The sequence below is a fragment of the Mustela putorius genome, unplaced genomic scaffold (genome assembly GCF_011764305.1).
Source record: "Mustela putorius furo isolate JIRA1106 unplaced genomic scaffold, ASM1176430v1.1 tig00003909_pilon_pilon_pilon, whole genome shotgun sequence".
In the NCBI taxonomy this organism is placed as follows: Eukaryota; Metazoa; Chordata; class Mammalia; order Carnivora; family Mustelidae; genus Mustela; species Mustela putorius.
The window spans coordinates 21396359-21423732 of NW_025422057.1; the positions used below are offsets into that span (position 1 = coordinate 21396359).

Genomic DNA, 27374 nt, shown 5'->3' on the forward strand with positions numbered 1-27374 from the left:
ATGACCTGAGCCGAAGGCAGAGGCTTTAACCCACTGAGCCACCCAGGCGCCCCAATTATTATTGCGTTTTTTAAAAGATTTGTTTATTTATTTGAGAGAGAGTGTGTGTGGGGAGAGGAGGGACAGAGGGCAAGGGAGAGAATCTCAAACAGACCCCCCTCTGAGTGTGGAGTGCAAGGCGGTCTCCACCCCAGGCTACTGGAGCCAAAATCAAGAGCTGGACGCTTAACTGACTGAGCCACCAAGTGATCCAAGTTGTCATGATTGTTTTAATCATTGAACACATCCATCTCTACTCATCTTTAGTTTACTAAAACTAAAATCTGTTATCAGTGCATTTGGGTGAATGGTACCATCCTCCAGTCCTGGGTACTGACCCCTTTAAAATCATGAAATGTCTTCGTGTGCTCTCCCAGAACCAGGGTGGGGGACACTAATTGGAAGGAACTCTGTCCCTCTGACACTCATCCACTTATTTTTATTTGTTTATTTTTAAATGGGTCTACATACCCTTGCTGAGTATTTACTTTGTGAGTGGAGGATATTATTGCCAGATTCCAGGAGAATCAGGTGAAGTCTGTATTTCTGGGGAAAGAGATTCAGCACAAGTAGTGGTGATGCTCATGTATAGGACCCAGAGACAATGGAGAACATCCCCAGAGCTGAAAAGCAATGTTCCTGGAGACTAGGTCATATGTGTGGACACTTAGTGTTCACCATCTACTGAAATAGAAGATGGCTCTACCTACATGTACTCTGACTGGAATATGACTTCTGAATATTCAAAGTATTTGAAGGGGTACGTCATGATGAGATGGTGGTGGGAAGCAGGAGCCCTTTAAATCTGGAATGAAAGAAGGTCTTACGCTCTGAACCCCAAGGGAACTGGGCAATCTGGTCCCACATTTGGGAGATGAAGATTCTGAGATTCAGAAAGAGAAGGTGACCTTAGCTCAGTTTCCTTTTGGCATCAAGGACATTGAACTCACATTTCCTTATTTTGTATTTGAGGATTGATTTTTTTTTTTTTACTTTATTTTCCATAAACCGTACTGCCCATGAAACATTATAATACAAATAATCACAGAATCTTAATTATATCATTTTATGTAACACATGGTTTTGTTTGGGAAAGCAATGATAAGTTCACTGATGTTGGGATGTGATGGGTAAGTTGAAAGTTGGCTCGGTGACGGATGCCAGGGCCACACTGAGGCACTTTGATAGTGTGTGTTCTCCAGATAGATGTTAGTTTAATTTATGAAGAATGTGTGGGTTACATCCCCTCAAAAGTAAAAGGCAAGAAAAATATTTAACAAAACCAATCCCTGGGATTCTTTCACTGATATCTGTGATGGGTTGCCCGTGAGGAACTCAATCCTGACAACTACCATATGATGAACTTGGAAGGGGACCTTCTCCAAGTGAGTCTTGAGATGATGGTAGCTCAGTCCACAGCTGGATCACAACCTTATGAGAGACCCTGAATGAGAGGGTCCCAGATTAGCCACACTCAGATTATGGTCCCAAAGAAACTTTGAGAAAGCTACTCTTGTTTAAGTTACTCAGTTTTTGGCTAATCTGTGACTTATCGGTAGATGATTAGTACATTATTCTTTGCTCGGATCAAGACATGCTCAGCCTCATTTTCATCTATCTTCCCCTGGAAGCCTTTGTCTAAAGCCTTGAAAAAGAGGGTCATAAAATTCCTTCTCATAATTGTTCTTAATGAAGACAGACATCAAACAAACCATTAACCACCCAGCAAGACACTTTCTGGCTTTTTCCTAATCACAAAAGTCAGAATCTCAGGTTGACTGACATGGAAACATCTACTTATTCAGACACTGTGACCTAGTACTGATAATGCCTCATGTTCATACAAGCCCCTTGGAGCTTCTCAGGCCTATGGTGCCCTGTACCTTGGGCTAAAGAAGATGAACAGAAGGTCAGAAGCTAATTCCAGGAAAGGAGGGGAACTTGCTGTCATATTAATCTTCTCAACACAGCCTTTTCTACTACAGTAGCTCCAGATGGCCTCCTTGGATGCCATGCATTATTTCTCAGTGAGTCAGTTTCCCTGGCTTCCTTTAGGTCAAGGATCCAAAAAAAAAAAAAAAAAAAAAAACCAGGAGAGGTAATTTGCAATCTCCTATAAGCCTATGGCAGTTTTTATGTTGAAATCTCGGGAGACCCTCTTCCCTGGGGGATTTGGGAACCTTCTCTTGCCCTCTGCCTCCACCTTCACTAAGGGGAAATATTACTGCCAAGCCTATTCTCAGAGCTGCTCAAAAAACACATACCCAGCAGCATGTCCTGGCAAAAATAAAGGCAAGAATGAGGATAGGCTATTTCTAGATAAAAATTTAAAAAATATATGCAGAGAAGAAAAATTAAGCTCATGCAGATTTCCTGCTTCTCCCACAGTTGTAGGGGCCTACATATCAAGAATTTGGTTTTCTTTAATATTTTAATTGTGCAATATCTTAAACCTACCCAGTAAAGAAAAAAATAATATGATGAACTCTTATATATTTTAACTCATCCTCAACACGCACAGTGAATGTGAACTGTACATTATTATTTTTTAAATTATTATATATGTATTATTATTCTTTATGCATTTCCAAGACAATATATCACTAGCATCTCTCTCTCTCTCTCTTTCTCTCTCTCACTCTCTCCCTGTGTCTGTCTGAGTCTGTGTCTCTCTCTCTTCCAATGCTATTCCAGTGCTATGTCTTGCTGTTTCTTTTTTTCTTCTAGTACCATGCTCTAGGCTGAACGCATAGGTATCAAGGTAATAAGATTTTGCCTAAATTTCTATTCATTAAGCAGTATTTACTGAGTCCTCACAATAGTGCTCTGAAGACAATACTATTATTAATTCCATTTTACAGATGCAGGAACTGGTCTGGTGAAATGACATCACTTGTTCAAGGCCATGGAGATGGCCAGTCTATGACATGAAGGAAGATATATCAGAAAACTGATCTATACAGTTGAACAAATACTGTTCCCTCAAAAGGTTTGTTTTCCACTTTCCTACAGTAGATTTGTTTGTTTTCCATGCAAAAGGAAGTAAGATGAGTCCTCATTTTTACCCTGAAAAAATTCCTCCTCTGTAGTAGGAAAGTGAGAGGCAGGGATTGTGCTGAGAGCGCATCGTGACCAATAGACACAGGTCAGATCAGGACATCCATCTGGGGTGCTGGGGAATAAAAACAGGGAAGGAAAACAATGTATTTCAGCTCCAATCAGAATAAGAGCAAAGGAATCAATGTTTACCAAATGAAACTTATCTAGAATAGCACTTATTTCCCAAGTCCCACAGGTATTACAAACTGAAACAGGAAATGAAAAGCTATTAAAATAAATGTTCCAATAGTATTCTTAACACAACTACCAGCACTTTGATGAAAAAGAAACCCATACCGCCCTCATCTATATTTTCTAAGCTCAAACTCATAGAACTTTCTTGATAGGTCAGCACTAAATTTGAGTAATCGTTGCTAAGCCCTAGACTCGAGTACTTAAAAGGAAGTAGAAGTTAAAAAAATCTCTGTACATGTGGGTGTTATGCTTACAGGTAATTTGTTGCTAGAGCTAGAGGAAAGTTGAAAACATGGCTTTAAAAAGAAAACAACATATGAGGTAAGTATTACATTTTATTTAATTTAGTGGGCTATATAGAAATGACTGAGATTTCCAAAATTGTTCTCTCCCATTTCATCAAGAGCTTTAAAGAAAATGTTGTACCTCTCTTAATATTGCTTCTTCCTTCCTGTTTCACTGAAGTATCTTTGAAAAGTGCAAGGGGAGGGTGCCTGTGTGTCTCAGTGGGTTAAAGCCTCTGCCTTCAGCTCAGGTCATGATCTCAGGATCCTGGGATCGAGCCCCCACATTGGGCTCTCTGCTTGGCAGGGAGCCTGCTTTCCCCTCTCTGCCTGCCTCTCTGCCTATTTGTGATCTCTCTCTGTCAAATAAATAAATAAAATCTTTAAAAAAAAAGAAAAAGAAAAAAAAAGTGCAAGGGGAAGAGGACAATAGTGGTACAATGAAAACAGTGATGATGATGATGACAATGACAATAGTCTCTTCTCCCAGTACCTTTTCTCATTGCTACCTAGAGTTATGATTTGTATGTAGTTTTATAGGGCTAGGGGCTTTTTAAAGGTGTATTAAGGAGGAGAGAGTAAAGGTCACAATAGTAGGTGTTTTAAAAGAATATGAATACATTCTATTTTATACATATATATACTCAGAACATAGTATATATCACATTTTCTTTATACATTCACCTGATGATGGGAGTTTAGGTTGTTTCTATACCTTGCATATGGTGAGTAATGAGGTGATGAATATCCAAGTGCTAATACCTCTTCAAGACCCTGATTTCAATTATTTTGGATAAATATCCAGAAGTAAGATTGCATTTTCACTTGGTGGCTCCCCTTCCGGTTTTTGAGGAACTTCAGGGTTTTCTCCAGTGGTTGCACCCGTTTGCATTCTTACGCACAGTGCAAAGCGTTCCGGTATCTCCACATCCTCATCAGCACATGACTTTGGTCTTTTTGATCACAGCCAACCTGAGAGATATGAGTTGTACCTCCTTGTGGTTGTGATGCATGTTTTCCAGAAATGAGGAATTACTAGAGCTCTGCTGTACACAGCATACCGATGGTCAACATTACTATATTTACACTTAAAAATCTATTGAGGGTGGATCGCAAACACCATAACAAAGTGTATGAAGATCCAAGATCAAGTCAAAGATCCAAAGATCCAAGTCATTTTGTGATTACTTTTGCAGATCATGCACCTTCAGTGGTTACAGGGAAGTGTTCCAGGCCTGAACCATGTGCGTTACGGCTTTTATGAACGATGCATCCAGTCTATCAGAAGAGGTGAGCTCTGTTTCCACCCTGCATTCTTTCTTCCTGTGCCAGCTTTTTCTGGCAGTAGGAAGGGTTGATTTAAATGACTGGTTAGTGTAGTGGAAAAGTCCTGAATACACTAAAAGTAAAATTGTGGTAAATTAAATAAATGTGTAAAGAAAGACTAACAGTTTTGAAAGACTCTGGCTTCAGTTTTCGAAGACTTGCATGTGATTTCTGCAGCTCAGTTCCCAAATTAAGATTGCCTTCATTCTTGCACATTTGTATATACCTAAGGATGCTTAAAGCAGAATTTTCCTTCAAACACCCTGTGAAGCTTATCCCCGGAGAAGGTCATTTGCAGGGATTGACTCAATAGGTGACCGGTGTATTTGCAGATTGTTTGACATCCCATCTGAGCTGTTAGGAACCTTGGAGAAGTCCAGCAGAAGTGGCTGGAAGTGAGGAATAAGGCAGGGACTGATGTTGGTCATGGAGCAAAAAGTGCTGCTTTCTCAGCCTTGCAGTGAGCCCATCAGTGTTCCGTCTTTATTAATACATGTCAATACACACATGTACTTTCCTACCAGACTGAACGTAGTTCTCATCATGAATCTCGTGCTCCTACATACTCTTTTAAGAATGTCGTAAGCTTAGGAGTTAACATGTTGACTATTAAGTGCCAACTGTTTACCCAGATGTGGTCACAATGTAGTGTAGGAATAGATATGACAAGAGCCAGGACTATGGGAAGGCTGTTAAGGAAATCAAAAACAAAACCTTTTGGGGCGCCTGGGTGGCTCAGTGGGTTAAACCATCTGCCTTCAGCTCAGGTCATGATCCCAGAGTCCTGGGATCAAGCCCCGCATCCAGCTCTCTGCTCAGCAGGGAGCCTACACCCCCCCCTTCTCTCTGTCTGCCTCTCTGCCTACTTGTGATCTCTGTCTGTCAAATAAATAAATAAAATCTTAAAAAAAAAAAAAACAACAAACAAAACAAACAAACAAACAAAAAACCTTTTCCCAAAACTTTTATCTAACTGACCCAGAAGTTCACATTTAGAGACTTCATTCTAAGTAATTATGGATCATTCTCTTATTCCCTATAATGGTGTAAAATTTGCTTAAACTTAGATGGGCTAAAACAGCAGAATTCCCCCATGTATCTGTACATGGAGGAATTCTCCAAACAGATTGATTTGAAAAAAATATATCCAGGGTGTATCTGGATAGTAATTGCTAGTATTACTAAAGGACTCAGCTTTTAAACAATTTTGGGTCTCTTTTATTTGTAAAAGAGTTTTAGTGTGTTAAAGCTCAGTTTTTATAAGTAGCTTTTTAAGACCATAGCTAGGTTGTGAAACAAGGTAGACATATGACAATGCCTAAAGTAAAATCTTGGATGAAATGGTACACAGGTCAACTGACCCTTCAGCTGTCTTTGTGAAAGAAAGAAAGAAAGAGGGAGGGAGGAGGGAGAGGGGAAGGAAAGAAGGAAGGAAGGAAGGAAAGAAAGAAAAAGAAAGAAAGAAAGATTATCCTTTTCTCAATACAATTTACTTCTCTTAGACTATGGTGATAAATTCATTTGTTAGAAACATTAGATATTTTGCTGCTGGTGGTGTCAATGTTTTCTTAATAAAGATACAAAGATCTGATGTTGGCGATGGGCTGATGCTCTCTAGTGTGTTACTCCTTTCAGTACACAACCTGTACAAGCACACACCTTGGCTCCAGGGTTTGGTGGTTAGTATAGAAAACTCATGAGAAAGTCCTTCCATTTCTATTTCTTAGGTCCTGCCTACCGAGAGTTAGGTGGAGCTGGCCGTCTGTGGTGGCAGGGGCGATGCTCTGATACATACACCCGGCAGAGGTGGAATGCCTGGAGGTTATAGGGGTCTCTACAGAGTATCTTGAAATATCAATGAAATATAAGTATTTCAGTCTTTATCAAGCATTATCGTATATTAGGTCCAATATTAGCAAGTTGAATCAAGCTTTGAGGATTAAATAACTGAAAGAAAGACTTAAACTTGAGAAAAATTCAACCCAGTTGTATAGTTTCTCGATGACAACTGTGTAAAGTGCTCCTTTTAAAGTAGTAGAGTATTTCAGTCAAGTTTCTACACGAATGGAGGTTGATAACCTCCTGCCTCCTTTGAGGCAAGGTCAAAATCTTAGCATTTGACTTAACCAGGAGCTCCATTTCCACCAAAGAAAGAAAATAAAAAGGTGAAAGCAACCACCGTTGTCACTGGAGCTACCCATATATATCCTTTCTCTTCTTCTTCTGGGCATATTTTAAGATTGCTCTTGAAATCAGGTACGGCTGTTAGACTTGTTTTGTACAATGAAATGTAAATGAAAGTAGCATGTGCCAGAGAAAACTCTTCAGGTTTGGCCTTCCATTGAGGCTGACTCAGAGCGAAGCTCCTATCAAGTGGGCATGTACTATACAAGAGAAGTAAACCTTTTAAGCCACTAGGCATTGAGAGGAGCTTTCATCAGAATCACTTGAAGGACTTTTTAAACTGATTGCCAGGCACACCTCCAGAGTTTCTCATTTAGTAGGTTGGTGACTGAGGCGAGGAGCGCAAGTGGCCACATGATGCCAGAGCTGTTCGCCCAAAGTCCATGCTTTGAAAACAATCACCTTAAACTATCTTGACTGAGGCAGGGAGGGTCCCCTGATTTATGTCAGTGAATGTAAATGATGACCTTGCACTGGTAAGTTATTCTATGGTAGACAGTGTATTTCTTCGCAGTAATCTTAACGACTACATTGTGTTCATATAATTCATTGTACAGATTGAAAACTCAAAACTTCTAGGGATTTAACTATTGCCCAGTCTTAGTAACTGGCAGTGTTGAAATCTCAGCCTGCCTGATCATTAGGTTTGTATTAATCTATTTTTATATGGTTCAGACTCTTTTGAAGGTATTCGATCACCTCAATAATGCTAAGTACTGGGTTTGAGAACATATTCTTATTTAGTAAGATTTTACTGAGTTACTTCATTTCAATATGATTATATTTTAGGATAATTATTTTCTTTCTAGATGTGGTGGAGGCCCCAAAGATGAATAAAGCCCCATACATTTTCATAGAATTTGCAGTCTTTCAGAGTATCTCAAAAGCAAGTCCGACTATAAAGGCATTAGGACAAGAATAAACAAAAGACTATGGGAGTCCAGAGGAGGGAGGGATTCCATCCAGAGAGTGGGTGAGAACCCATGAGCTGAGCTGTAAAAAGTGATGGGTCTTTAGAGCAAAGTGAGAAAGAAACTGTACAATTGCAATACTGAGCTACACCACTGAGAAGATTGGTTTGAGCCATATTTTTATAATTAAAAAAATATCCCTGGGACACTTTAATTCTTTAAAGGTTAATTAATAGATGTATTGAGTGTTATGGTAACGATTAATTGAGGTGGTGCTGGTGCTGGAGGCATAATAAGGAATTTAAAGTATTATGTAGATTTTCTCATAGGTTATTTTCCTATGAGACGGTTAAATATGATGGCAGTGACAGTACCAAGTTCCAAATGATATTTCTAAGTAAATTGTTTAAATCCTCAATCTAGTTGTTTTTTTTTTTAATCTGAAAATGTAATAGCTAATAATTTTAGAAAGTGCTCACAGTTGAAAATGATTTGTGGAGGTAGTGATTTAAAATATGTTTGTCCCCAGTTTGGTCCAGTGGAGTAACTTAGTAGCTTAGCCTAAGCTGGAAAGGAGTTGGAATTTCTTTTGGAAAGGATCTTCTAGCATCTTGTGCCTTCCATAAAATAACTGGCACTTGTTAAGAAGCTAAGTCTTGCCAGAAATAAATGGAGCTGCTTTTTTGATGCTTTTTTCACACAAACATGTCTCAGGGAAGTCAATATGTCAGCTGTCTCGTAAAGTTGATTGGGTTTTGAATCTCACTTTATAGTAATCGCTTGCTTGAGGCATGTCCAAAATGTTGTTTTGAAACTGCCAATAAAGCCACAAGTTGACCGTCTATAGGGACATTAATGTGAAGTGCCCCGACTGTTTTTTTCTTCAAATCTTCTCCAAAATATTCCTCCCTTGAATCACTAACACATCAGTAACTCTAGGCTGACAAGTGGGGACTGTGAGAAAGTAGGTGGGTGTCACTGAGTAGAGTCTAGACAACGATCCCAGTATGCCTCTGCGGGTGAGAGAAATGAAGTCATCAGAGGTGTGGACTCTGCACTTACTCCATTTGGATTAGACTTCACAACTCCACCTTTTACTAGGGAAGCCACAGAGAATTATTTCTGTTTGCACAAATGAAGACCATGTTGGACTTTGGATTTAGACAGACTCTTGTCCAAATCTGAACTTTAATACTCACTAGCAAGGCGTCCTTACGAAGTCCCTTGACTTCCCTAAGGCATGGGCTGCGAGGGCCAGGGAAGCTCTGTGGAAGAGACAGATGTGGAAGACCTAGAATATGGAGGTGATTCTAAGATACCAAAAGTCCAAAGCTGCATTTAACCTAAGATTGAAAGGCTCTGACTGAAGTGGACATTCTGGTGGGATGGAACTGGATAGGAAAGTTGATCACTTCCTGATGAAAATTACATTAAATTCTCAGAATTTCCCCTTCTCACATGAATTCACTGGACCTTTCCCAGATACCAAGGTTTCCATTCCTGTGTGTGCTTTCCACTTAACCTACATCTTCTAATGTGAGGCTGAGGGGGATACCCTCTCAGAAACATGTGTGTGTGTGTGTGTGTGTTTTAATATAGCCATCTAGACTCCAAAGCTCTGGTATACTTGTTTTTGTTTTTGTTTTTCAGTCAGAATTCATAGTAAAATGCTGCGAGGTCTTAAGATTTTGACTCTCCTTACACCCAGTGTGTTTGCATTTCATATTTGTAGGAAAAAGTTTTCCAGGCATATTGAAGAGTTCTGGTTACTTAACTATGCAAGGGGAAAACCCATTACTTAGAAATTAACTCGTCATATTTTGAAGCCATGTCTTCTAAAGAGTCTTTGAAGTAAAAAGGCATTTCTGTGGTGGCTGTATTCCATTCTTAATGTTCTCTAATTTTCACGTCTGAACCAAGTGTTTGTCTAACTAGTTTGATTGTGATTCCTCCCACATGAGTGCCAACAAATACTTGTATTACTTCTCGGTCCATCCCTTGAAATGTGGACTTAGAATATTGAGAAGAGAACACATTTTACATCCATTAACATGTCAGGTCATGAGCCTGGGGATCAATATTATTGAACCCTAAGACATGGTCCATCTTTACTTTTCAGACTCTGACTACTTGGGATTTGTCTACTCTAAGACAGGGGACAGAAAGGTCTGGAGGGAGACAGACGTGAGAGAAAAGCATGAGATAAAGTGTCATTAGAGATCTTCTAAGTCAGTGGCTTTTCTCTTCCTTTTCTTGAAAAGGAGGGTCATGTTTAAAGGGAGCTAAATGGAATCTTTATTTGATTAATCACAAAACGTTTCTCACATGATATTTATTTGCCCATATTATAATTCAAGATGTCATACTTCTAAATCTCAGTTTACTCAGTAAAACCTACTGGATTCTGTCAGAGACCTGTTAACTAAAAAAGAGTAAGCTTGCTTACTCATTCCAACATGATCCAATTGCTCGAACTGAAAAAATAAGGTAAAATACAAACAATTTTGACAAGTAGCACTGTTAACAATGAGCTGAGATATCAGTGGATTTATTAGGAAATCCTCTATCGAAAATGTTCCTCCGCAGAAAACAAGGGTTGGCCTTCCAGGCTTATGAGAGAAGTTTTATCAATATTGTCCAAATTAATTCTCAGGAACAGTAATATACATCACAAAAAGTATGTTTTGTCATTTGGGAAACATTATGTGAAGCATATTTAACTTCAGGACTTGCCAGAGGCTTTAACATTCTACTGCACATTAAGATGCTCCAAATGTATTTGACAACAGGAACATTTTTCTCTTGGGCCATTTCAGGACTAATCTTCAGTAGAGGACATGTGGCAAAGCTGATTTACATGGCTTACTTTCATACTGATTGCTTCAATCTAATAGTAACATAGGGCACAGCCCGAATATCTACAGAGGGTGCTATTATGAAGGCTCATGGCATGATGTTCTATTTTGCAGCTTGGTGTCTTTGTCAGAGTTGTAGATGGAACAAGGCATTGAGCCAAAATAGATAGCCTTAGAAGGTGCTCTCAGTTGTTGCCCCCACCGCACCACACCAGGAGTCCCTCTACCCAGGGTTGGCGCTGCTTCCTGAAAGTGGCATTTTCTTCTTTCTGGGGCTGGGAGCAGGAGTGTGGTGTTAAGTGTAATAACCACACTGACCTTTTGACAGCTTCCCTTCCAGTGAGAGGTGGCTAGGTGACTCAGTTACGGTCAAGTACACAAAATGGAAGCACAGTTGGTAAAGGTTAAGCATCCCAACAGGAAGCAATTCTCAGGCACCAGACCTTTCCGTTTCCACTTGCATCAAATGTGTTTAGACTTCTTGTGTCCATCCTGTGAAGGTGAGGTGAGAATAGTGCAGGTAAGATAACAGGGCAGGGCAGGGCAGGGGAGAATGGTTTCTCAGTGGCTGCTGCCTTTAATCGTGACTGTCTCCACATTGGATGTCACTATCTTGGGGCAGTTTAACGTTGTCAATATATATATTTATTTGTACTCCCTAATATAAGCAACTTTACCTTATTTTCTTTATCCCAACTCTGTTTTTTATATTGTAAGTGTTCAAAATTAGCAAAGGCCTCTTTTTGAATGCTCTGAAGTGTGACCAAATGTTACAACTTTTTCTTTTTTTTTTTTTTTTTTTTTTTTTTTTTTTTTTTTTTTTTTTTTTTTTTAAAGATTTTTATTTATTTATTTGACAGACAGAGATCACAAGTAGGCAGAGAGGCAGGCAGAGAGGCAGGCAGAGAGAGAGGAGGAAGCAGGCTCCCTGCTGAGCAGAGAGCCCGATGCGGGACTCGATCCCAGGACCCTGAGATCATGACCTGAGCCGAAGGCAGCGGCTTAACCCACTGAGCCACCCAGGCGCCCGTTACAACTTTTTCTAACATATGCAGCATCCAAACATCTTCTGTTTGACTTTTCTGGTGCCTTTTTTTTTTTCCTTTGGTGGTTGAAAGCAAAGCAGGTTGAAGACTGCTAAGAAATGTACTTATGTTCCTCATAGGCCCAAGGGTTACACCCATAATATTTTAATGAAAAAAAAAGAGAAATATAAAGAAAAATGGACAGCATGTGCTGTGTAAATATAGTTAGTAAATATGAGTCATCACATCCAACACATTCACTGATGACCATATACCATTGGCCTGCTCATGCAAGAAGCTACATAAATTCTTCCAACCAGTGCTGAGTCAATTGGTAAAATTGCTGATTTCTTTACAACTTTTTGTGTCCATGGTGGGACAAATTATTTGAAATCGATATTGTTTTTAAACTTAAAGCCTGCTGATTTCCATATTTATAAAATGAAGGAAAAGTACCTGTAAAATAATAATAATAATAGTTAACCAAGTCTTGAAAAGCAATTATTATTGCTTAAAACTTTGAATTTTCTGACCATCTCAAATGAGGATTATTCAACTAAGTTGTTCAGTCTTTGAAGTGAATCAGTATTTTGATTGCACTGATTGTAGTCTGTCCATTTTCCTTCCTTCCTTCCTTCCTCCACTTGCCTGCCTGCCTGCCTTTCATCCTTTCTTTTTTATCCTGGTTGCTGCTGAGTTTTATGCCCAAATAGCTGTGCAGCTTGGCTGGCAATGATTCTGGGAGCAGGTTACATGTTCTTTGGGGCAACAAATATTAATGTTAAGAATCAAATGTATCGGGACGCCTGGGTGGCTCAGTTGGTTGGACGACTGCCTTCGGCTCAGGTCATGGTCCTGGAGTCCCAGGATCAAGTCCCGCATCGGGCTTCCAGCTCCGTGGGGAGTCTGCTTCTCCCTCTGACCTTCTCCTCGCTCATGCTCTCTCTCACTGTCTCTCTCTCAAATAAATAAATAAATAAATCTTAAAAAAAAAAAAAAGAATCAAATGTATCACGGAGTGCTGTGTGTGAAATTTGGGATTCAAGGCATGCAGGATCAACACACACTGTGTGGTTAGGTATGGTATTTAATGTATTTTTTAATTTAGACGTGATAGTTGATATGTTCACCTCTGCATTCAAGTTTTTATCCTGTACTCAGGTTGTCCAACCTCAACTTGTTCCACTGTAGCCCCCCCACATTTGCTATCTTGTCTGAGACTATAGATGATGGCTGTGGTCAAGGAGCGTGTGACTGTGGGAGAAAGAATGGAAGTCTCGAGACTCATTCCAACTCTCTATCTACTTACTTCCTTAGTTACCTGTCCAAACGGACCCACTTACCTTCCTGACTTTTCCAAATATGATTGATATGTGTGTTATGTTTTAAACTCCAAAAATGTTAAGACTTTTTTCATATATATTTTTTTACATTGAGATAGTTAGACTTACAGAAGGGTTACAAAAATTGTAAGCAAGGGTTCCCAAGTGCTCTTAATTCAATTTCTCCTAATTTTAACATCATGCATAGCTATTTTACAATTCACATAACAAAGAAGTCAACATTGGTAAAGTACTGTTAACTAAACTTCAGGTTTTACTAGTTTTACTCTCATGTCCTTCAATACTAAGAAAAATCCAGAATCTCACATTGTACTTAGTTTTCATGTCTTCATAGTCTCCCCAATCTGTAATAGTTCCTTAATCTTTTCTTGTTTTGCTTTGTTTTTACCACCTTCAAGGGTTTGAAGAGTACCAGTTATTTTGCACAATACCCCTCAATTTGAGTTTGTGTGATGTGTGTATATATGATATTTTCTAATGATTAAATTGAAATATTCATTATGTTAAGTGATGGGACCAACTCAGGGTATCATATAGGAAGGCATTATTTCCACCTTTGTAATTATAACTACTTTCCTGCAATTAATAAGTACTTGGGAGTTGGAATGTTTTGAAAATACATCAGTATCCTGCCCCATCTCATTGTTACAAAGGCCTTGAAACCATGTACTTCAAGAATCAAAACAAATATTACTATGTTCTTTTAACAGTGATTTTTCTAGTTTCCTTATTTCTTCTATATTTATTGAGGTTATTCTGTAAGGAAGAATTATCCTTTTTCCTCTATTTATTCGTTTATTCTTCCATGTACTTATATTAACATGGACCCATAGATACGTATTTTAGTCTTTGGATTATGATCCAAATTGCTATTTATGTTGCTCCAATTTTCTGGTTGTGACCACTGGAGCTCTTTCAGATTAGTTCCTGTGTTCTTTCAACATATTCCCATTCTATTTGGAAGAGTGGGGAGGGCCTCCCATATTTTACATACCACAAGATACTCTGGGGTCATCCTGTGTTTTGCTTGTCTCAGTCTTAAAAAGAATCATCTCTCCAAGAAGACTGTGTTTATCAGAACATGGAATACAGAAGCTAAGTTCTAGGTTTTAAGGGTGGGTCCTTTCTTTTTTTTTTTTTTAAACATTTTATGTATTTATTTTTTGAGAGAGTGAGAGAGAGAGTATGAGTCAGAGGAGGAACAGAGGAAGAAGCAGACTCCTCGCTGAGCAGTGAGCTGGATGTGGGACTCAATCCCAGGACTCTGGGATCATGGCCTGAGCTGAAGGCAGATGCTTAACTGACTGAGCCACCCAGGTGCCTGGCATTAGGTGTTCTTATGGCTACTGTGCTTGCACAGCTCCTTGGGTCTTCTAGTGAATGTACCTGACAAATATACAAATGTAGACTAACCCACCTCCAAGTAGCAAATACCCTTTGTATATAAAAAATAGTTTGCGATAATATCCCGGATTCCAATTTGGCAATTCAGGGCTCATTTACTCTAGTCTTTACCCTTACAGCTTCTTTCTCTAACAGTGAGGAACTCTCATTCGACAGCAGTGTACACATAGAGTTGCTCATTCTTAAACAAACTGACCAACCAGAATACAGTTTTTATGAGTTATCTTTGTCTTACAGTATACAATCAAAGCACGGTTTCCAAAGTTATTTAGGTCAGCTCCTTTCTTTCCCATCCCATTTTGAGGAGTGAGATGATTCATTGGCAACACAGAATCACTCATCACAGTTTTTACTATATCTTGAATTCCCTGCATATCCTGGTAGATTTGGAAAAAAAAAATCCAAACAGTAAAACTTAACTCTGTGTGGTGTACAGTTCTATCACTTGGGTAAAATATGCATAGAGTCATGTATTTACCATAATTCACCTTTAATATGATCATTAAAGTAACTGAACTATAGACTACCATATTGTTCATGTATGGGTTCCATTTAATTTTGCTTGTTTTCTTCTATTTTCTGTCTTCTTTTGGGCTATTTGAACATTTTATGATTATATTTTATCTCCTGTATATTTCTTTTATGATTATATATTTATTGACTTATTATTAAAATTCTTTAAAAAGTGTGGTGGTTTTCCTAGGATTATATATCTTACATTATATATCTTTATTCAATTAAATACTACCCTAAAATAATGTTATACAGCTTGAATGTATAATTTAAGACCATACGACTGTGTAGACTCCAAGTCTTTACATCCTTGTATTTTGGCTGTTATATATTTTGCAAGTTCTATAAATACACACATTTTTCATGCCTGAAGAATTTCCTTTCACATTTCTGAACAATCTGAATCAACATTTGAATAATATAGCTCAATATTTATGACAGTATTTTTTCAAGTCCAACCTTAGAATAATACTGGTGTCAATAATATCAGTGCCATTATTACCATATATTTTATATTTACATACGTTAAAAATATAAAATGCATTATTACTACTTTTGCCTTAAGCAACTAGTTATATCTTAGAACAATTAAAAATAAGAAGTTAGTTTTATGTTATTTCATTTATGCCATCTCTAGTACTGGTAATTTCATTGTGTGGACCCAAGTTCCAACCATTATCAGGTTGTTTTTCTAAAATTTTCCTTTACTATTTCAATAGCATATATCTTCTGGTAAGGAATAACCTCAATTTTTGTTTTGGATTTTCTGAATCAGTATTTGCTTTTGCTTTGCTCTTTATAGTTCTGGGTTGTCATTTGCATTTATTGAACTCCTTTTTTTTTTAGCACTTTAATGATACCATTCCATTTTCTTTTAGGTTGTATGATTTTGAAAGAGAGGTCTCCTATATCGTTCCAATTTTAGTATATGTGCTGCCGAAGCAAGCACAAGAGAGGTCTACTATAATTCTTACTGTGTCATCACTCAATAACTTCTTTTGGGTTTCTGGTTGCTTTCAAGATATTCTTTTTGGTTTTAGGCAATTTAAATAAGAAAAGCATAGGCTGTATGTGTTTGGGTATGTTTGTGTTTGTAGGGTGGTGGAACTTGGTACTCTCTTAGGTTTTTAGATCTGCAATTAATTTTAGATAGCTCTTGGCCATTACCTCCTCAGGTAGGTAGTCTGTCCTGCTCAGACCTCTCTTTTAACTTCTGGGATTCCAGTTACTAAGATGTTAGAACATTTGACATTGGCACAGAGCTCTTAGTTACATGGCTTTTGTTTTGTTTTGCTTTCATTTTTAGTTTTAGCTTTTCACTTTATTTTCCATTGATAATCCCCAAAGTTATTGATTCTTTCACACTCTTGAGCCTTCTCATGAACATTTCAAAAGCAGTCCTCATCTTAGTTGCTGTATTTTTCATTTGAAACATTTATATTTGATTCTCTCTTATAGTCCCCATCTCTCTGCTGAAACTCTTCCTCCGGTCTTACATATTTTCTATCTTTTTAAACCTGGTAGCCTATTCATTATAATTATTTTGAGTCCGCTGAGGAACAGTTCCAATATTTCTCAGATCTGAGTCTCCCGTAATGATGATTTCTTTGTCTTTAGAAGGTGTGTTATAGGGGCGCCTGAGTGGTTCAGTTGGTTAAGCATCTGCCTTCGGCTCAGGTCAGGATCCCCGGGTCCTGCGATCAAGTCGCATGCTGTGTTCCCCGCTCAGCTGGTAGTCTGTTTCTCCCTCTCCCCTTGCCCTTCTTCCCACTCATTCTCTCTGTGTCAAATAAATAATTTTTTTTTAAACGTGTTGCAGGGGTGCCTGGGTGGTCCAGTTAAGTGTCTGACTCTTGGATTCAGTGCAGTTCGTGATCTCAGAGCTGTGCCATCAGCTGGGAGTCTGCTCCAGACTTTCCCTCTCCCTCTGCCCCTCCCCGCAGCTCACACCTGCTCTCTCTCTCTCTCAAATAAATAAACTATTTTTTAAAAATGTTGTATTTTCTTACTTTTTGTAGGACTCCTCATTTTTTGTAGCAAGGTGAGTATCTTGGGAAAGACAGTGGGGACTGAGGTACGCAGTTTGGTGCCCAGTGACCCAGTTGTGGGTAAGACGTTCCCTCTGCCAGGACTTCACAGTGAAGTTTGGTGTTATTCTAATTGGGACTTGGGGTTTGAAGTTTGCGGTCTGTAATGTTACCCTCAGGATGCCACGGCCTTCAGATCCCTCTGGCAAAACCTTGTGCTTCAAGTAGGGGCTTATTTGTCAGATAGCTTTTCTCAGTGTCTATTCCATGTGCAACTTTTGTCCTCAGTCTCAAAAAGACCTCCCGGGTCTCCCACTTCTCGTCCCTCTCCTACGCTTCCAGCATGATTTCCCCATTATTTGTTAGCCAATGCCTCTTACCTCAGCTGGGGCAGGCAGGTGGGGCCTTATCTAGTTATTCTGATGAAGCCGGGTCTCAGTGACACCATGGCCCTGGGTCTGTGGTCCGGTCAGTGCTCCTAACACCCTGTGGCTGTAACTGTGGCTCTAGTGCCTACCCCTACCCTTCCTCCAAGGGTAGGTTTTTTTTTTCTTTTTTCTTTTCTTTTTTTATTTTTATTTTTATTTTATTTATTTGCCAGAGAGAGCGATCACAAATAGGCAGAGAGGCAGGCAGAGAGAGAGAAGGGGAAACAGGCTCCCTGCTGAGCAGAGAGCCTGATGCGGGACTCGATCCCAGGACCCTGAGATCATGACCTGAGCTGAAGACAGTGGTTTTAACCCACTGAGCCACCCAGGTGCCCCTGGTTTTTTTTTGTTTGTTTGTTTGTTTTTGTTTTTGCTGTTCTGGTTTTTCCTCCAGGTTTCACTAGTATCCTTAGCGTATCCATGTTTGTTGTCTTTCTGGACTAGGATCCTGAGACTGTGGCAGTGATTGCCGCAGTTTTGCTTAAAATGATAAATCTCATCACCCACAGTTCTGGGTGTTTGAAGTCTGAAATCCAGTAGAGCCACCCTCTCTCCAGGGGCTCTATGAAAGAATCTGGCCCTTTCCTCTTCCAGTTTCTGGTGGCTGCCCTAATATTTTTGTGCTTTTAGCTCGTCTCTGCCTCTGTCCTCACCTTGTCCTTTCCGCACTGTGTTTTCTTCTCGGTTGTCTCTCTTGTCAGAATACAGGTTGTGGCATTTGGGGTTGTTTTGTGAAGGTCTCCGTGTATCGAGAACAGATGTTGAGGCTGGGTAAGCCCTGGTGGTTCTTGTTATGATTGCAAGATGCCCTACATCAACAACCATCAGGAAATTCTGAAAAATATGGAGGTTTATTATTTCCAAGACCTGGAAATTACACAGCACACCTGGGGCCACACAGCTAGGTCAAGCCCAGGCGTGGAGAGAGTCCAAGGGCAGGTGGTTCTGCTTTTACTGAGGTCAAGGATGAGGGCCTAGGGTTTCACAGGCTCCTTTCTTATTGGTGAACTTAAAAGCTGGGGCGCCTGGGTGGCTCTGCCAGGAAAGTGTCTGACTCTTGGTTTCAGCTCATGGTCTTAAAGTTGTGGGGTTCAGCCCCACCTCAGGCTCTGCGCTCATGTGTGATATCTGCTTTAGATTCTTTTTCCCTCTTCCTCTCTTGCTTTCCTAAATAAATAAAATTTTTAAATAAATAAAATGTAATAAAAGTGGAAGAGAAAAGGAACCTCAGTCAGGGAGATGGCCTGGCACTTTATCTAGTCCTGTTTCTGACAATGCATTTATTCATTTTAAGTGGTTGCCTCTTCGAAATGGATACCCCAGCAGTCAAAACTTAGGTCAGGCACTTGCATTACAAAAAGAGATTTAATAAAGCAACTGCCAGGGTTTACATTCCAAGGGCGCACCCAGATAATCCCAATTAAACTGCTCCTCTCAAAATCCTAAATCACACCTTTCCCCATATAATATTCATAGGGCCCAGGGATTTGGGCATGGACATTTATTCATGAAGGAGGAAGGCGCCATTCAACACAATGTATCTTCTTTTTTTATATCAGTTTTTAAAGTTTTTATTTATTTGACAGAGTGAGCGCGTAAGCCACATGGGGCTCGATCCCAGGACCCTGGAATCATGACCTGAGGTGAAGGTAGAAGCTTGACCAGATAAGTCATCCAGGTGCCCAACACAGTGCATCTTCTAACTCTGATACAGTATGTGTTCAATAGGAGCAGGAGGTGTGTCCAAGTGGAGTCCTGCTCCTTACTATGTGTGGTTACTGTTCTCTTCCAGGTCTGCCTGATGGGGGACATTTTCTTAGGACTTTCTATAATCTTTGTAGGAGCACCTGTTGAGATTACTACAGGAAAAACAAACAAACAAACAAAAAAAAAACCCAAAAAACCAAAAACCAAAAACAAAACAAAAACCCAAAAAACAAAACTCAAAGAGAATGCAGACTCCTAATTTCAGTCATTCCTGGGGCTTTAAACTTTCTCACCATGCATGTTTGTCCTTCCCCCACTTTCTAACCCAACTCAAGCCAGTGTTTGCTTCTTGTCTTTCTTGCATTCCTGGTTACTGTGTGTGTGTGTGTGTGTGTGTGACCAATTATATCTCTGATTGGATCAAAAAAAGTTATAAATCTGCCTTGGGTATCATTGACAAATATACGTTGCTAAGTTACCTTTTATAAAATGACATCTTGAGGCTTTATTTTTCAAATCTCTGATTATCAGTGGAAACGATCATGTATCCAGTCTGTGAAAATAGTTGAGAATCCCACTTAAACGTTGTTCGTGAAGAAGCAGCATCATCAGCACGTCTAACGAAGGGATGAGCTGAGGAGCGAGTCTGTCCATTCAACACGTCAGGTGCTTTTTAAACATGGGCCAACCAGCTACTTGGTTGGAACGTGTCAGAGACAATGAATGAGTAACATCTGGAATAAAAAACCCTCAAGTCTCTGAATCCTGACTCTCCACTTGGGGATAAAAGAATACATAGAAGTGAGTTTATCTCAAAGTGTTAAATTCAGAGCTGAAATTTTTTTTGAGACTCCTTTTCTCCTTTTCGATGCTGCCTCTGTCCACCTCCCCTCCACTCTTTATCTTTCTCCTCAAGGAACGAGATGTTGATGCCGTTTATCTAGCGGCCGCTCCAATGAGCACCTTCTAAAATGTGCCAACTTTTAACCTAAAATTTGCTGTCTTTCATCTCAGTTGTTTAAGATCCTTTTTGTTTCCTTTCTTTCTCCTCAATAAACTGAAGCTCATTTCATTTTGAAATGAAGCAGCTGCACGTGGTATTAAATGGGAGATAACAGGCTGCTGATCAGATAAAAGCCACATCTAATGGAAAAGTAGGACCAATTTAGCAAATTGCTGGACTAATTTCTAGTGAGAGCCTGATTCAAAAGACTGCATGATGCTCTAAGAAAATTCTAAAATTTTGGTTCTTTCAGGGAAGATTTGGCGAAACCACAATTAGAAAAAAAAAATTGTTTTTCATTTTTATTTTGACTTTCTTACTGCAGAGAAATGCTGTTGTTTGGGTATAAGGATAATCTTTGCCCGACTCCAGAATCTATCATTCTGTGTTAGAGGCCAAAATAGTGACAGGAGCTACTCCAAAGGATTCGGTCTATGGAATAAGACTGCATAATGCTTGTAACTCTTTCCCCCTTGTTATAAATGCCAAGTCTAGAGAAGAGGAAAGAGTCCTTCGTGGTTTCCATCTGAGAAAAAAGAGATTAATCTTCCTATTAAGGGGGGTGGGGTTATGGACATTGGGGAGGGTATGTGCTTTGGTGAGTGTTGTGAAGTATGTAAACCTGGCGATTCACAGACCTGTACCCCTGGGGATAAAAATATATGTTTATAAAAAATAAAAAATTTAAAAAAATTTAAAAAAGAATTTATTTTGTATCAATGGACAGCAATCCCCTGGGGCTATTTTAGTGCGGGCAGAGATCACTAAGGTCAACAAATCTGTCTTCCCATCTTTGAAATGTTTCAAGAAAAAGATTAAACATCTGATATCATCAAAAGATCTATAACCAGGGAGTTGGCAGAACTAAATTTTCATCCTGGTTTTGTCACTGACTGCTTTGTTATTGGAAAACTTTCTCCAGGTGTAAGGACCAGAGGACCCTCAACTATAAAAGAACAGAAGTTAAACTGAACTGTCCCAGGGATAGCTATAAAGTTCTGGGGGGTGGTCATCTTGCCTATCTAAAGAATTGTGAAGCAAAACAGTCTCATGCCTTCCATAATAAAGTATTCCCAAACTTATGGATAGTAGATACCTTGCATTGTATCTAAAGTGTCTTAAGGCATAGGACTTAAGAAAAGTGAATCATGCATTTGAAGTCATCCCCCTCCAAGTGTCCCCATTTATTCAGTAATTGTTCTTCCATCAAGACCTCAGTGGAGGTCAGGATGGCTGGCACCTGGTGCTACTGTGGTTGAGAAAGTTGAACTGAGAAAGTCAAGTTGAGTAATGTAATAGTTAATCAGTTAATCATATGGGCTCTGTGGCCAGTTGACCTGTTTTAGAATTCTAGAGTCATGTGAACGGAGGCAAGTAATTTAACTTGTTGAGTCTTAATTTCTCCTACCTGTGAATTTGTGGTATCGTAAAACAACCTACCGAGGTAAATGAAAATACGAAATGAAGCCTTTTATGTAAATCATTGGTTCTAGTAAACGTTAGCTATTATTTTTAACAACCCAAGCCCTTTTTACTGAATTATATTTAGAAGGTGCAAAGTACTATTTAACATATAACTGAAACTTCCAGATGGATTGTGGTATTAAGGTATTCTGCACTTTATTTTCCTTCTATAAGCATCTGTAAACATCATTAAATTATGCTAATAAACACTGACTCATAGCCTCTACTTCTATCCTCTTAAATTTTTGTGTTTTTTTTAGGAATACTTTATTTCATTTAATAGTTCCCTTGTGAACAATTTAGAGACCTAAGAGAGCTTTCTCACTGATTATTTCCCTTTTCTTTCTGTTAGAGAGAGACCTCTGGGTAGCCAATTCAGATCTATCAGGTTGTTAAAGCCAGGCCTGTCATTTATTTATTCCTCAAATATTTATTGAGCAGTTACTGTGCGTCATGTAAACTTCTAGTTTCAGTAGTGGATAGTGCGAATATTAAGGAATCTAATTTTGTCTAGTCTCCGTGAATGAAAGTCTCCTACCCATCTGGATTCACTGCTATGAATATCAAAATTCAAATGATCAGAACCTGAGAAATCTCTCCATGGAGAGTGGTTGGGAGTTATGGGTTTGGAAAAAGTCAGCAATCAGTTCCTCACTCCAGAGTCCTATTGGCGCCATAAGTGAGGTCTGTACTCTGAAACAAAAAAAAAGGGGGGGGGCTTATTTTTTCCCTCTAATTTTTATATAGTTGCTTCGTACCTCATGGATGTCCCTTTCTTGGGGTTTAAGTATCAAAGACGTTATTCATCTCATTCCTTCTTCTTTTTTTTTTTTTTTTTAAAGATTTTATTTATTTATTTGACAGAGAGAAATTACAAGTACACTGAGAGGCAGGCAGAGAGAGAGAGAAGGAAGCAGGCTCCCTGCTGAGCAGAGAGCCCGATGCGGGACTCGATCCCAGGACCCTGAGATCATGACCTGAGCCGAAGGCAGCAGCTTAACCCACTGAGCCACCCAGGCGCCCCTCATTCCTTCTTCTTGTTCTCCCTCCCTCTTCAGGTCTCCGTCCTACACCCCTCTGCATTTTCTCTTTCCTGAGCCTCCCCATTAAAGGAATGTTGCAGAACATGCAATTTTTTTTTAAATAAAACATTTTGTTTATTATACTAGTAAATTCTCTTCGGATTTGCCAAAGACCCACAGTGGATCTGAAGGATTTATATGGAAATTAAGGCAGCACTCCATCTGCCTAATTAGACAGATGTACTCATAAAAGGAGCCCACTGCCTGCTGGAATAGGAGGAGGATTGGGCCTGGGGGGGACTCCTCCTCTGCTGTTAGGAGCTGTTAGCTCATGGGCTCAGGTCTCCTGGGACACTTCCCTGCTCCACAGGCAAAAGGAGGATAAGTTCTTTTTCACATCCAATAAAGTATCAAATTAACCTCCCTCCCTGCTGTTACAGACTTGATGTTAAATTGGAGGAAAGCAGGTTGCAGATTTCAAGAAAAGTGGCAAGGACCAAGCCACTTTCCCGGTGCAAGTGTTCAACACCTAGGCTGCACATTAGAATTACCTGGGGACCTTTAAAAATTCTTATGACTGAAGCCACTTAAGACTAATCGCTTTTCATTCAGCGTCCTCCAAAAATCAACTTGAGCAGTAGGATAGAGATCCCGAAGTAAAAGAAAAAAAAAAAAATCCAAGTTTAAAATCATTCACCTGTGTTTTTCACCATGCTTGTTTGGACAATTCAGTAACCTTGATGGGCCAAATTAACATTGTTCAACCTTGTCACTTGTAACAAATATTGGCATACACATGTTCAGAACTGTTACGCATTCAGGAAACATACAATATAGAGCTGGCATAGAGACACTAACAGGTTTAACTTTTACCACACAGCTACAGATACACATTCAGACACAGATTCATTTCTAGAACCTCATGAACAGGCTCTGAGATATGTACAAACTCAGACACACATAGACACAGAGACCTCATAGAAAAGAGGTCTACAGTTACAGAGTCACACAGATTTACGTATTGGTACAGAAACACAGATAACACAAGCACATACTTATTTGTTTGTGTGTGTGTGTGTGTGTGTATGTGTGTTTTTGAAGAGATTATTATTATTATTATTATTTATTCACCAGAAAAAGAAAGAGAGAGCACAAGCAGGGGGAGCAGGCAGAGGGAGAAAAAGGCTCCCCGCTGAGCAGGGAGCCCAATGCGGGACTCGATCCCAGGATCCTGGGAGCATGACCTGAGCTGAAGGCAGTGTTTAACTGACTGAGCCACCCAGGCGCCCCACCACATATATGTCTGGATGCTTATCAAAAGCCCACACACAGGAAAACCATCAGAGATCCTCAAAAACAGAAAGAATGACTACTGAAGGAGCCTCATAGTTTGTTCATTATATCTCAGTAAAGCTGTTGAAAAATTAAGGGTAAGAATTGCTGAGATACACTTAGCCAGCAAACAGAGATGTAAGAGGACACCGACAAACCCAGGCAATCTCCTTTAGTAGTTCTGGGTCTTCTTCATTTGTGAGTGTCTGCGGGTTTCTGGAGGGGCGTTGTGGGATTATTCACTGCTTATCGGTGGATAATATTTTTGCCAGACTCAGCTGCATCCCTGGCTCCTCGCCCAGGTGGGCTGTGTGAAAGGCAGGACTGAAATTCCAGCCTCCAAGGAGAAAATTACACATATTTTTCTGGAAAAGGAGATTCTATTGAAAATGTTCCTCCCATGGGAAACTGAAAATTCGGGGAGCAAGTAAAGAATGTTTCATTCAGGTTTGCATGCTGACAGTAGAACAAAATATCCTGTAATAATGATAATAAAGAAGTAATGTCTTTATGGCTTTTTGTAATATAAATTGTCTTGTATCTACTAAGTTAATCATATCAGAGCTGTTCCCTGTGATCCCCTTTGATCTTCAGAGTAACCAAATGAAGAAGAATTCATTTACAAACATTTTACACTTGCTGAAAGCACTCCCAAGAGAAACTATGTAACATTTTTGAGGTCATCCAGCCACTACATTGCATGTTTAGAAGTCAAAATTCATGTCTGATGGACCTAAGAGCCAGTGCTCTTGGCAGCTGTATGTCAAGGCTTCTGCAGACCCTGGGCTTGGGGTTGACCTTACGGCTCATCTGACTTTACATATGGGAAAACCGAAGATCAGAGTACTTTGCACCAAGCTCCCAGGGGCGCACACAGACCTGAACCTAATACTCTGATTCCTGTTCTAGGGCTGATGTCACCAGACAAGCTAACTTTTGAAATAGTCAACGAACTGTATGTGAACTGGGCAAGGTGAAGAAACTGAAGCTTAGGAACCAAGATTGAATTAAAAGCCCTATGGCCTTACTCTCGAACTTCCTCCCAGGGAGCAGGCCTTCCCCTGGAAGATAATGGGGTTCGGTCTACTTCTCGCTATTCCTCTGTTGCTTTCCTGAGGACTACGAAACTACGCCTTTGGTTCAGTGACGTCTCAGAAAGCTCTTGGAGGGAATTGCATTCTATCCACAAGAGTGGAGGTACAACTCCAACTTCAGGAAGAGGTTGTGTTTGCCATTTTCTCAGGGTTTGGGTCTGGCTGGGGGGAAAGATGTTCAGTAACTGAGAAAGCATCCTGGTCACACTGTAGAATTTCTTCTAAATTCTCTCCTTGGAATCTGAGTGTGATTATGAATTTTTTTAGTATTTAATCCCATAGGTAAGTGATTAGGGGGAAAAAAATGTAAGGCTCCTTAAAGAAGGCAATAATGACAAAAAGGTAGAGAAACACGGCATTAGATCATATATCCCAGATCCCCTTATTATTCATTTAAACATTTCAAATTGTTGCCAGCTTTAAAACTTAGAAGATTTTATGTAAATATCTAAACTCCTGGTGTCTTTTAAAAATGAAAGTCAGAAGATCTGGCAATTGTGGGCTCATGGTTTCCATGGCAATAATTGACCAAACCTGTGTAGCATCTTCACCAGTGAGTAGGTCATATGCTGTGTTGTGCATCCCAACCTGTCACATTCCCCACTAATTATGTTCATTCTGACCCATTTCACTTTTCTGGGTTACCCGTCTGGACACTGCAGGTATCTATTAACATTCTCAGTACTCAGATAAAAATCATTACGGTTTCAGAGACAGATGTTTTAGCAGTCCAGGGAGAGAGAAGTCAGCAAAGCATTGAGAGCTCAAAGATGGCTTCATAAGAAAAGTGGGAATGAAGCTGTCTTATAACAAATCAAGATTTATTGAGGCAATAAAGGAGGGTACTTTAGTGGAGGGTGTATAATAAGAGGAACAAGAGATAATGCAAAATTAAATTCTGGTGGACAAAAGACCAACTGTGCAAAGTAAAACTTTTAAACACTTAGAATAAAATGTGAAACATTATATTTACAATCTTAGGTTTGGAAATATTTTCCCTTTTAAATGACATAAGAAAGGAGGAACCATAAAGGAAAAAAAAATGGGTAAGCTTGAATCCGTTCAATAAAGAACATCTGTTCATCTAAAGACATCATAAACAAGGTAAAAAGACAAGGAACAGATTTTGAGAAGATATTTGCAATGCATAAAACTGACAAAAGCTAAGTATCCAGAATTTATAGAGAGCTTCTACAAATCAAAATGAAAAAAAGATAAAACAACCTAATGAAAAATTGGGCAAAATATATGAAACTGTCATTCACAAAAGGTGAAAGCCAAATGGCCCATAAGTACATGAGAATGTCGTCAATCTGACATGTTATCAGAGAAAGGCAGATTAAAACAATAGAAAGCTCTTATTTTGTGCCCCTGAGATTTCCATAAATCTAAAGTCAAATAATGCCAAAGCGCTAGACACAGATGTGGGAAATTTGGAAATTCCAAACAGTAAAAGTTGGCACACATCTTCAGAGGACAAATGACAATATTGAAAAAATTGTGTTATGTATGTTTTTTTTTAACACAGTGACATAAGTGCTATATATGTACCTTGAAGAAATATTCATGCATGGGCAAAAGACAATGAATGCTTGACTATCCATTATGTTATTGTATGTGGTTCAGAAACACACTTTAAATTGAAAATTAAGATTAGGGGTCCCCTGAGTGGCTCAGTTGGTTAAACACCTGCCGTTGGCTCAGGTCATGATCAAGCCCGGCATCGGCCTCTCTGCTCAGCAGAAAGACTGCTTCCCCATCATCCCCTGCCTGCTGCTGTGCTCTCTCTGTCAAATAAATAAAGTATTAAAAAAAAAAAAAGGAAAGAAAAAGAAAAAAAATTTAAGATTGATTGAAAATGTCTTAAATGAGCCTCAACAGAAAAAGTGATGAATAAATTATGATATAGTCACAAAATGAAAAGCTGTAAGATAGTGGAAATAATTGCATTAATACAGCACCTGTCAATTTAGCTAAATCTCCAAAACTTTCAAAAATCAACATGCAGAAAAAATGTACTCAACTGAATATAAAAGCGTGAAAAATAAGAGTGAATAACATGATTGGTGTAAAAAAAAAAAATAGAGTCAAGATAGAAATAGAAATGGGTTTGTGGGGA

At 39.2% G+C, this 27374-nt stretch overlaps 1 long non-coding RNA gene across 1 annotated transcript in view; it reads left to right on the forward strand.

Annotated features, from left to right (window-relative positions):
* LOC123388707 overlaps positions 1-27020 on the forward strand; it is a 68479-nt gene extending 41459 nt beyond the window's left edge. The window contains exons 4-7 of the long non-coding RNA XR_006603207.1: positions 2901-3028; positions 3590-3654; positions 4814-4907; positions 25071-27020. This is a non-coding gene — a long non-coding RNA (uncharacterized LOC123388707). The remainder of the gene's footprint in view (positions 1-2900; positions 3029-3589; positions 3655-4813; positions 4908-25070) is intronic.
* Positions 27021-27374: the final 354 nt, after the last annotated feature.